This window comes from Podarcis cretensis, assembly GCF_951804945.1.
Source record: "Podarcis cretensis genome assembly, chromosome: 4".
NCBI lineage: Eukaryota > Metazoa > Chordata > Lepidosauria > Squamata > Lacertidae > Podarcis > Podarcis cretensis.
In genome coordinates, this window is record NC_137173.1 from 16,088,364 (window position 1) to 16,095,641 (window position 7,278).

Genomic DNA, 7,278 nt, shown 5'->3' on the forward strand with positions numbered 1-7,278 from the left:
GCATTGTAGTCCAAAAACAGCTGGAGACCCAAGTTTTGGAAACCTTCTCTAGACTGAGACATGACTGAGTAAGGAACAGTTGGACTCAGCAAAAGGAGACAAGTAAAATAAGCCACCGCTCAAAATTTCTGCATATCCCACAGGGGAAGTTCAGGTTACCTCATGAGCACCGAATCACAACCCAATTGATCCAGTTTATCCAAACTGATTGTTTCCCGTGTCTTCTTCCTCGCATCCCTTTCTAGCCAAGCAGCCCGGTGTCAAAGTAATACTCTACAGCTAACACCCCTATTGAGAAGCTGTAAGTCTGTTTTGAATTCTTTTAGGCCCTGCAGATAAATGAGGTTGTAGCACATTGTGACAGAGATTTTAATGAGTTTCTATTTACACCTAGACTTTCGTTGTTGTTGTTAGGAGACGGAGAACAATTGTACAAGCCAAGACATGATGCAAGCTTAGCACTTAGAATATATTAATAGAACTGGAATACTGTGGAAGTGTTAACAACTTTTATTATCTGTAGCATAATAAGGGGGAGGACCCGATACCATTAATGTCATTTTGTCTTCTGTTGAAACTTAATTTGATACGGTTCTTCACAAATTATCCTTCGACTTTGCCCATTCTCTTTGTATCCACCTCTTCTCATATTTGAATAATGTAAGTGTTTCTTCAAAGGCTGCGTCCACATGGCAGCTTACTCCATTTCCCTGACGTTTCCCTAATTGTTAATTTCCACGTAATGTTTCAGCTTTCACATGACATAATAGCCACTCCTGGGGTGAAAAAATGGAATATAGTACATGTTTGGCGTTTATTTCCGTGCCATTTGATTCAACTGGGGAAAACCACATCTGTTTGCAGCCCCCTTAACCTAGAAAATTGTTGGGAGCAAAATGATGAAAATTGGGGCGGTATATCAGTAAACAGTTCTTCCCTGCTGTTTTCCTGGAAGAACCAGAGGGGAACAAAAGCAGGCATTGAGTAACAGTGTTGTCCAGTGATAGCTGGTTAAAGTGTGGTGCTGATAACACCAAGGTTACAGGTTTGATCTCCGTATAGGACAGCTTCATAGTCATGCATTGCAGGGGGTTGCACTAGATCAGGGGTGTCCAACAGGTCGATCCCCGGATGACTGTGGTCGATCATGGGATCCTTAACGCTCACGTTGTTTAGAATCATGTCTCCGCCCATTACCTCCCTCTGTCTTTCCTTGCGTCGCGTTTAGGGTGCGTTCCTTTGTTGCCTGCTGTAGCGCTGCGTTCGTCTGTTAGCGGCTGCGTTATTGGTGAGCGATTTATTTTAATTAAGTACACCTACTGTTTAAAAAGAGGGACACGGGTGGCGCTGTGGTGTCAACCACTGAGCCTAAAGGTGAAGGTAAAGGTACCCCTGCCCGTACGGGCCAGTCTTGACAGACTCTGGGGTTGTGCGCCCATCTCACTTAAGAGGCCAGGGGCCAGCGCTGTCCGGAGACACTTCCGGGTCACGTGGCCAGCGTGACATCGCTGCTCTGGCGAGCCAGAGCTGCACACGGAAACGCCGTTTACCTTCCCGCTGGTAAGTGGTCCATATTTATCTACTTGCACCCGGAGGTGCTTTCGAACTGCTAGGTTGGCAGGCGCTGGGACCGAGCAGTGGGAGCGCACCCCGCCGCAGGGATTCGAACTGCCGACCTTTCGATCGGCAAGCCCTAGGCGCTGAGGCTTTAACCCACAGCGCTACCTGCGTCCCACCACTGAGCCTAGCGCTTGCCAATTGGAAGGTCGGCGGTTTGAATCCCCACGATGGGGTGAGCTCCCGTTGCTCGGTCCCAGCTCCTGCCAACCTCGCAGTTCGAAAGCACACCAGTGCAAGTAGATAAATAGGTACTGCTCCAGTGGGAAGGCCAGATTCCGCCCCCCCCCCCCAGGAGTAGATTGCAATCTCTTGGGAGTTGGACGTCCCTGCGCTAGATGATCCTCAGGGTCCCTTCCAACTCTAGGATTATATGACATTAGTGTCACACTCCACCAGAGGCACCACCTTCTCAAGATGTTTAAGGGGGCCCAACACAACATCCTGACGTCACACATACTCGACATTCTGACGTCTCTCTTGCAACATTCTGATGTTGCAAGGAGCCAGGGGGAAGAGCCAAATGCCCTCTGAACATTGAGGGGCCCCAGCCCCCTTAAAATCATGCAGGGGGCCCAAAGTGCCTTGGCCCCCAGGAGCTTATACCCTCTGCCCGCTGGTGTGAATGAAATTTAGCTCGACAAGCTGGTATTTCAGCCAAAAAACACAGTTGCATAATGCAACAGGTAAAGGTAAAGGGACCCCTGACCAATAGGTCCACTCGTGGCCGACTCTGGGGTTGCGGTGCTCATCTCGCTTTATTGGCCGAGGGAGCTGGCGTACAGCTTATGGGTCATGTGGCCAGCATGACTAAGCTGCTTCTGGCAAACCAGAGCAGCGCACGGAAATGCCGTTTACCTTCCCACCGAAGCAGTACCTATTTATCTACTTGCACTTTGACATGCTTTTGAACTGCTAGGTGGGCAGGAGCAGGGACCGAGCAACGGGAGCGCACACCGTCGTAGGTGATCGGCAAGTCCTAGGCTCTGTGGTTTAATCCACAGTGCCACCCACGTCCAATGCAATAGATACTGCGGTGCAAAAGGAATATTAGCAAATGGGACAGAATTGCCTGCACCATAATGAAATATTCTCCATGTCTGAATGCACTCAATGACTCTTGGGTCCAGGGACACGGTTTTTCCTGTTACTTTTCCATCTGTAAGAGAAATCGTTCATGTAAAAAGCCAGGAGTGGGGAAACTTCAAACGGCAGGGCCAGATTAAGCCCTCCAAGGGTACTAGACTAGATGGTCCTTTAGTCTGATGCCATGGAGCCGTTCTTATGCCCTTCCAATGCCACCAACATTTAAAAACCAATTTCTTTCCTTTTCCATTGCAGGCAAGGCAGCAGAATGGCCCAGTGTCTTCCTCACCGTATCATTGTAAGCCAACAAGTTTATTTCACTTTTGACTTTTATTTTCTTTACCGTTGGCTATTTAATTACATTTGCTCCATCTTTCTGAGCCAGACACTCTGACACTTTAAAAATATTAGGTGTTATAAATTAGTATGATTTCCCCTCCCCCCCCCATCCTGAACTTGTCCTAACCTATCTTTAACTGACATATAATTCCGCCTAATGTATATGGGCCAAGCTGTCTCATCTCGCAAGTTGTCACATCGGCTTGTTGTAAGTGGCATAACAAGATGTTTTACAACCTGGAGGTGTTTCTGTTTGCAAATTAATATACGGCTTTAAGGGGGGGGGAGTGGGGAAAGGAAGATTAATCAGATTAGGCAACTTTTTTTTAGGGCAAAATAATTTACCAAAAATAGAACAAAAGTGTAACTTGCTGTTGCTTGCTGCTTTTGCAAAAGGGCTCAGAGGAGCTAACTAATTGCCCAGAACAACAGATTGCATCACTTTTCATGTCTGGATGCCATTCTCAATACTCCCCCCCCCCTTTTCCGTCCATTGTATCGTCAAAAGCTTTCTGGCATACATCCCTGCACCAGAGAGCTCCACTGGGTACCTGCCCAGGCCACCCAGGCTGCGTCCAGTACAGTGCTAAGTAGCTATTTCCACTGGTGGAAGGGTTGATGCTTTCACAACAAAACTTTCCTCCCTCTCCTCCCCCTGTGTGCCCCCCCAAAATCTGCTCTGGAGGCTCCCCAATCCTCTGCAGAAGATTTGGGAAGGGTGCTGGAATGTGGGGCAGGAGAGGGGGGACAAGTTCTGTGGTGCAAGTGTAAGTATTTGCATTAACAGAATTGGTGCATTGGATGCATTCGCCTCCAACTTTTCTCCGGTGAAAATAGAGAAAAGTGGGACATTCCAGGATCAGATCAGAAACCGGGACAGCTTCTGTAAACTGAGGACTGTCCTTGGAAAATAGGGACACTTGGAGGGTCTGGAATACCAACACTGAGACTCTGAATTTTAGTTCCTTCAATCTCCCATTTTTCAAGGAATGTAGTAATCGGAGTCCAGTGTGGTATAGTGGTTAAGAGCGGTAGACTCGTAATCTGGTGAACTGGGTTCGACTCCCCACTCCTTCACCTGCAGCTGCTGGGTGACCTTGGGCCAGTCACACTTCTTTGAAGTCTCTCAGCCCCACTCACCTCACAGAGTGTTTGTTGTGGGGGAGGAAGGGAAAAGGAGATTGTTAGCCGCTTTGAGACTCCTCCTGGTAGTGATAAAGCGGGATATCAAATCCAAACTCTTCTTCTTCTTCTTCTTCAACAAACGAAAAAAACAGGTCTCATCTTCCAGGCTGGTGTCTGGTCCTCCTCTGAAGAGACACTTACTGAGCACACTCCACTCCTCTGGAGAGAAGGGGAGGAGGAGCCGGTTGATAGGACCCTGCTGGTTTTAAAAGATACGCTTCTGCTCTTAATGATGAGGATAACTGACACCTGCATACAGCAAAAGCTGCATGTCTGGGGAGGGAGCATTCCACAGTTTAGGGGGTGCTACTGATAAAGGCCAGTCATGGGCCATCACACTCACATGACCTTCTGACGGTGGTGGAACTTCCAAGAGGACCCCATCTGCCCATCTTAACACACCAGAGGGTCTGTAAGAATAGAGGTGTTCATTCTGATACAGTGGTACCTTGGGTTACAGCCGCTTCAGGTTACAGACACTTCAGGTTACAGACTCCGCTAACCCAGAAATAGTACCTCGGGTTAAGAACTTTGCTTCAGGATGAGAACAGAAATCACGCAGTGGCGTGGCAGCAGCGGGAGGCCCCATTAGCTAAAGTGGTTCTTCAGGTTAAGAACAGTTTCAGGTTAAGAATGGACCTCCGGAACGAATTAAGTTCTTAACCCGAGGTACCACTGTATTTGGGTCCTAAGTGGCTTAGGACTTTATACACACCTCATTTCTGTGTCTGCTTCAACCTGTTTTTTTAAATTTGTGTTTTGACTGTTCTCACCCATTACTGGACCTTAGGAGGAAGGGCAGCAACCCCCCCAACATTTCTCTGATGAAAATAGGGACGTCCCATTCCATAATGATAATTTTACTATTTATACCCCACACACATCTTACTGGGTTGCCTGCCCCAGCCACTCTGAGCAGCTTCCAACATATATAAAAAATATAATAAAACATTTAAAAAAACAACAACAACACCTTACGTATACAGGATTGCCTTCAGATGGCTCGGGGGTCAGATAACTCCATACATTCCAACATTTCTCCATTGAAAATAGGAACATCCTAAGGAAAAGTGGGACATTCCAGGATCAAATCAGAAACTGGGATGGCTTCTCTAAATCAGGGATGTCCCTGGAAAATAGGGACACTTGGAGGGTCTGAGGCAGGTTAACAACAACAAGAACAATGTGAACACTGTGAATTGAGCCTAGAAAAAAAAAGAGCTGTGCAGTTTCTTTTTAAATTTTCCCCTCCCAGTCCATGTGACTACAGCTAGGTTTGGGGTTAAGAGGGAGCCTGTTCCCCATTTGCTCTCGGGTTTTTCTACCGCATTGTGTTATGGTTCTTAACACTCTTTTCATTGGAGTCCTTGTTTCAGAGGATTTATCTTGCCGTGAGAACCGCAGTGTCTAATAAAGCAGGATGGAGAGCTCTGAATAAAATAAATAAATAAACCGTGCCAATCTCAAGCCAAGCCAGGAATATCCTGGGAGATATTTCATTCAGGCGCATTCATTTCTTTTTGAATTCCAAATAACGTTATCGAATAGTGCTGCAAGCTAACCCTGGTGCACATCACTTGCCCTGGCCCCAATGAGATTGACTCGCAGAGGATGTCCTTGGTTCGGGCGTGGAATTAATGCATTAAAGTGGTTAAGGCGCTTAGACGTTTAACGGTACTTTGGGCTATGTGTGCCCCCTAAGATGGATAGAAGGCCCAAGGTTATGGACAGCTGTTGAAAATGCAGTGCCTGTCATATTTCTCTGCGGCCTCAGTCACTTGGTACGCTATCAGTATAGAGTTCATTATTCCGGAGTGCTTTGGGACACCTTGAAAATGAAAGGCACTAGATCAAACCATCTTTCATTCTGCCGAGACATTGTAGAACAAACTTTCTTCTCGGGGAACAATCCCTGCTGGCCTTTTCTCTGTCTGTTGAGTAAATTCGGTGGCTAATGTATCTTGTGTGCATTGACAGAATCAACACAGAAGCTATTGTTTTCGCCTTCTCTAGCATGAACTCCGCTCCCCCCCTCCCCCCCCCCCCCGCCGCCTTCTTTCTATCTAGGCAATCACAAAGAGCTGGACATGAATAAAAATCACATATCAAAAGCCGATCCCTCTCCTTTCTACATGGGCAGGATTAAAACAACATCAGTAGAGGGTCCCAAGAAAGAACATTCATTCGCTGGAAAGGTAGCAAATTAAAGCTTTAAAAAATCTGGATGCTGGTTTTAAAAAGAGAAAAGAAATGATAATTAAAAAACAGTAAGTGCTACACACTTACCTGGGAGAAAGACATTCTGAACTTAAGAAGACTTGTTTCTGAGTAGATGCACTTAGGATTGCTCTGTAAGAGCTTTGTTCCATTAAGGCATCTCCGAAACATAATCGAATGGACAAGATAAATAATCGTATGTACCCACATATGTTCCTGTATTGTAATCTTTGCGAAGCTGGTGCTCCCCTCCCCAATCTAGATTTTTGGACTTTCACTCCAAGCACCCAAGAGCCAGTGTGGCCAATGGTCAGGGATGATGGGAGTTGTAGTCCAAAACAGCTGGGGAGAAGCAGGGTAGCTTAGTCCTGCACTACACCATGATTGCTCAAGACATGATGGTTTTTGTTGTGTGTCACTAAATCTAGTCCTGGTTACGTCTACACCAGCAGTCCCCAAACTGTGCTCCATGAAGCACCTGGAGCTCCTCAGAGCATCTCCAAGTGCTCCGCGAAGAGATTGGAAAGAAAAAATAAATAAATACAGTGGTACCTCAGGTTACATATGCTTCAGGTTACATACGCTTCAGGTTACAGACTCCACTAACCCAGAAATAGTGCTTCAGATTAAGAACTTTGCTTCAGGTTGAGAACAGAAATCGTGCTCCGGCGGCGTGGCAGCAGCAGAAGGCCCCATTAGCTAAAGTGGTGCTTCAGGTTAAGAACAGTTTCAAGTTAAGTACGGACCTCCGGAACGAATTAAGTACTTAACCAGAGGTACCACTGTATGTGGTTTTGGCATAAGGGCTCTATCCATGCCAAATTTCTCTCCTGA

At 46.6% G+C, this 7,278-nt stretch overlaps 1 long non-coding RNA gene across 1 annotated transcript; it reads left to right on the forward strand.

The window, feature by feature from the left end:
- The first annotated feature begins 2,123 nt into the window (after window positions 1–2,123).
- LOC307215222 lies at window positions 2,124–6,458 on the forward strand. Its single transcript, XR_013838400.1, has 3 exons — window positions 2,124–2,309; window positions 2,959–3,001; window positions 6,295–6,458. It is a non-coding gene; the product is annotated as an uncharacterized lncRNA (long non-coding RNA).
- Window positions 6,459–7,278: the final 820 nt, after the last annotated feature.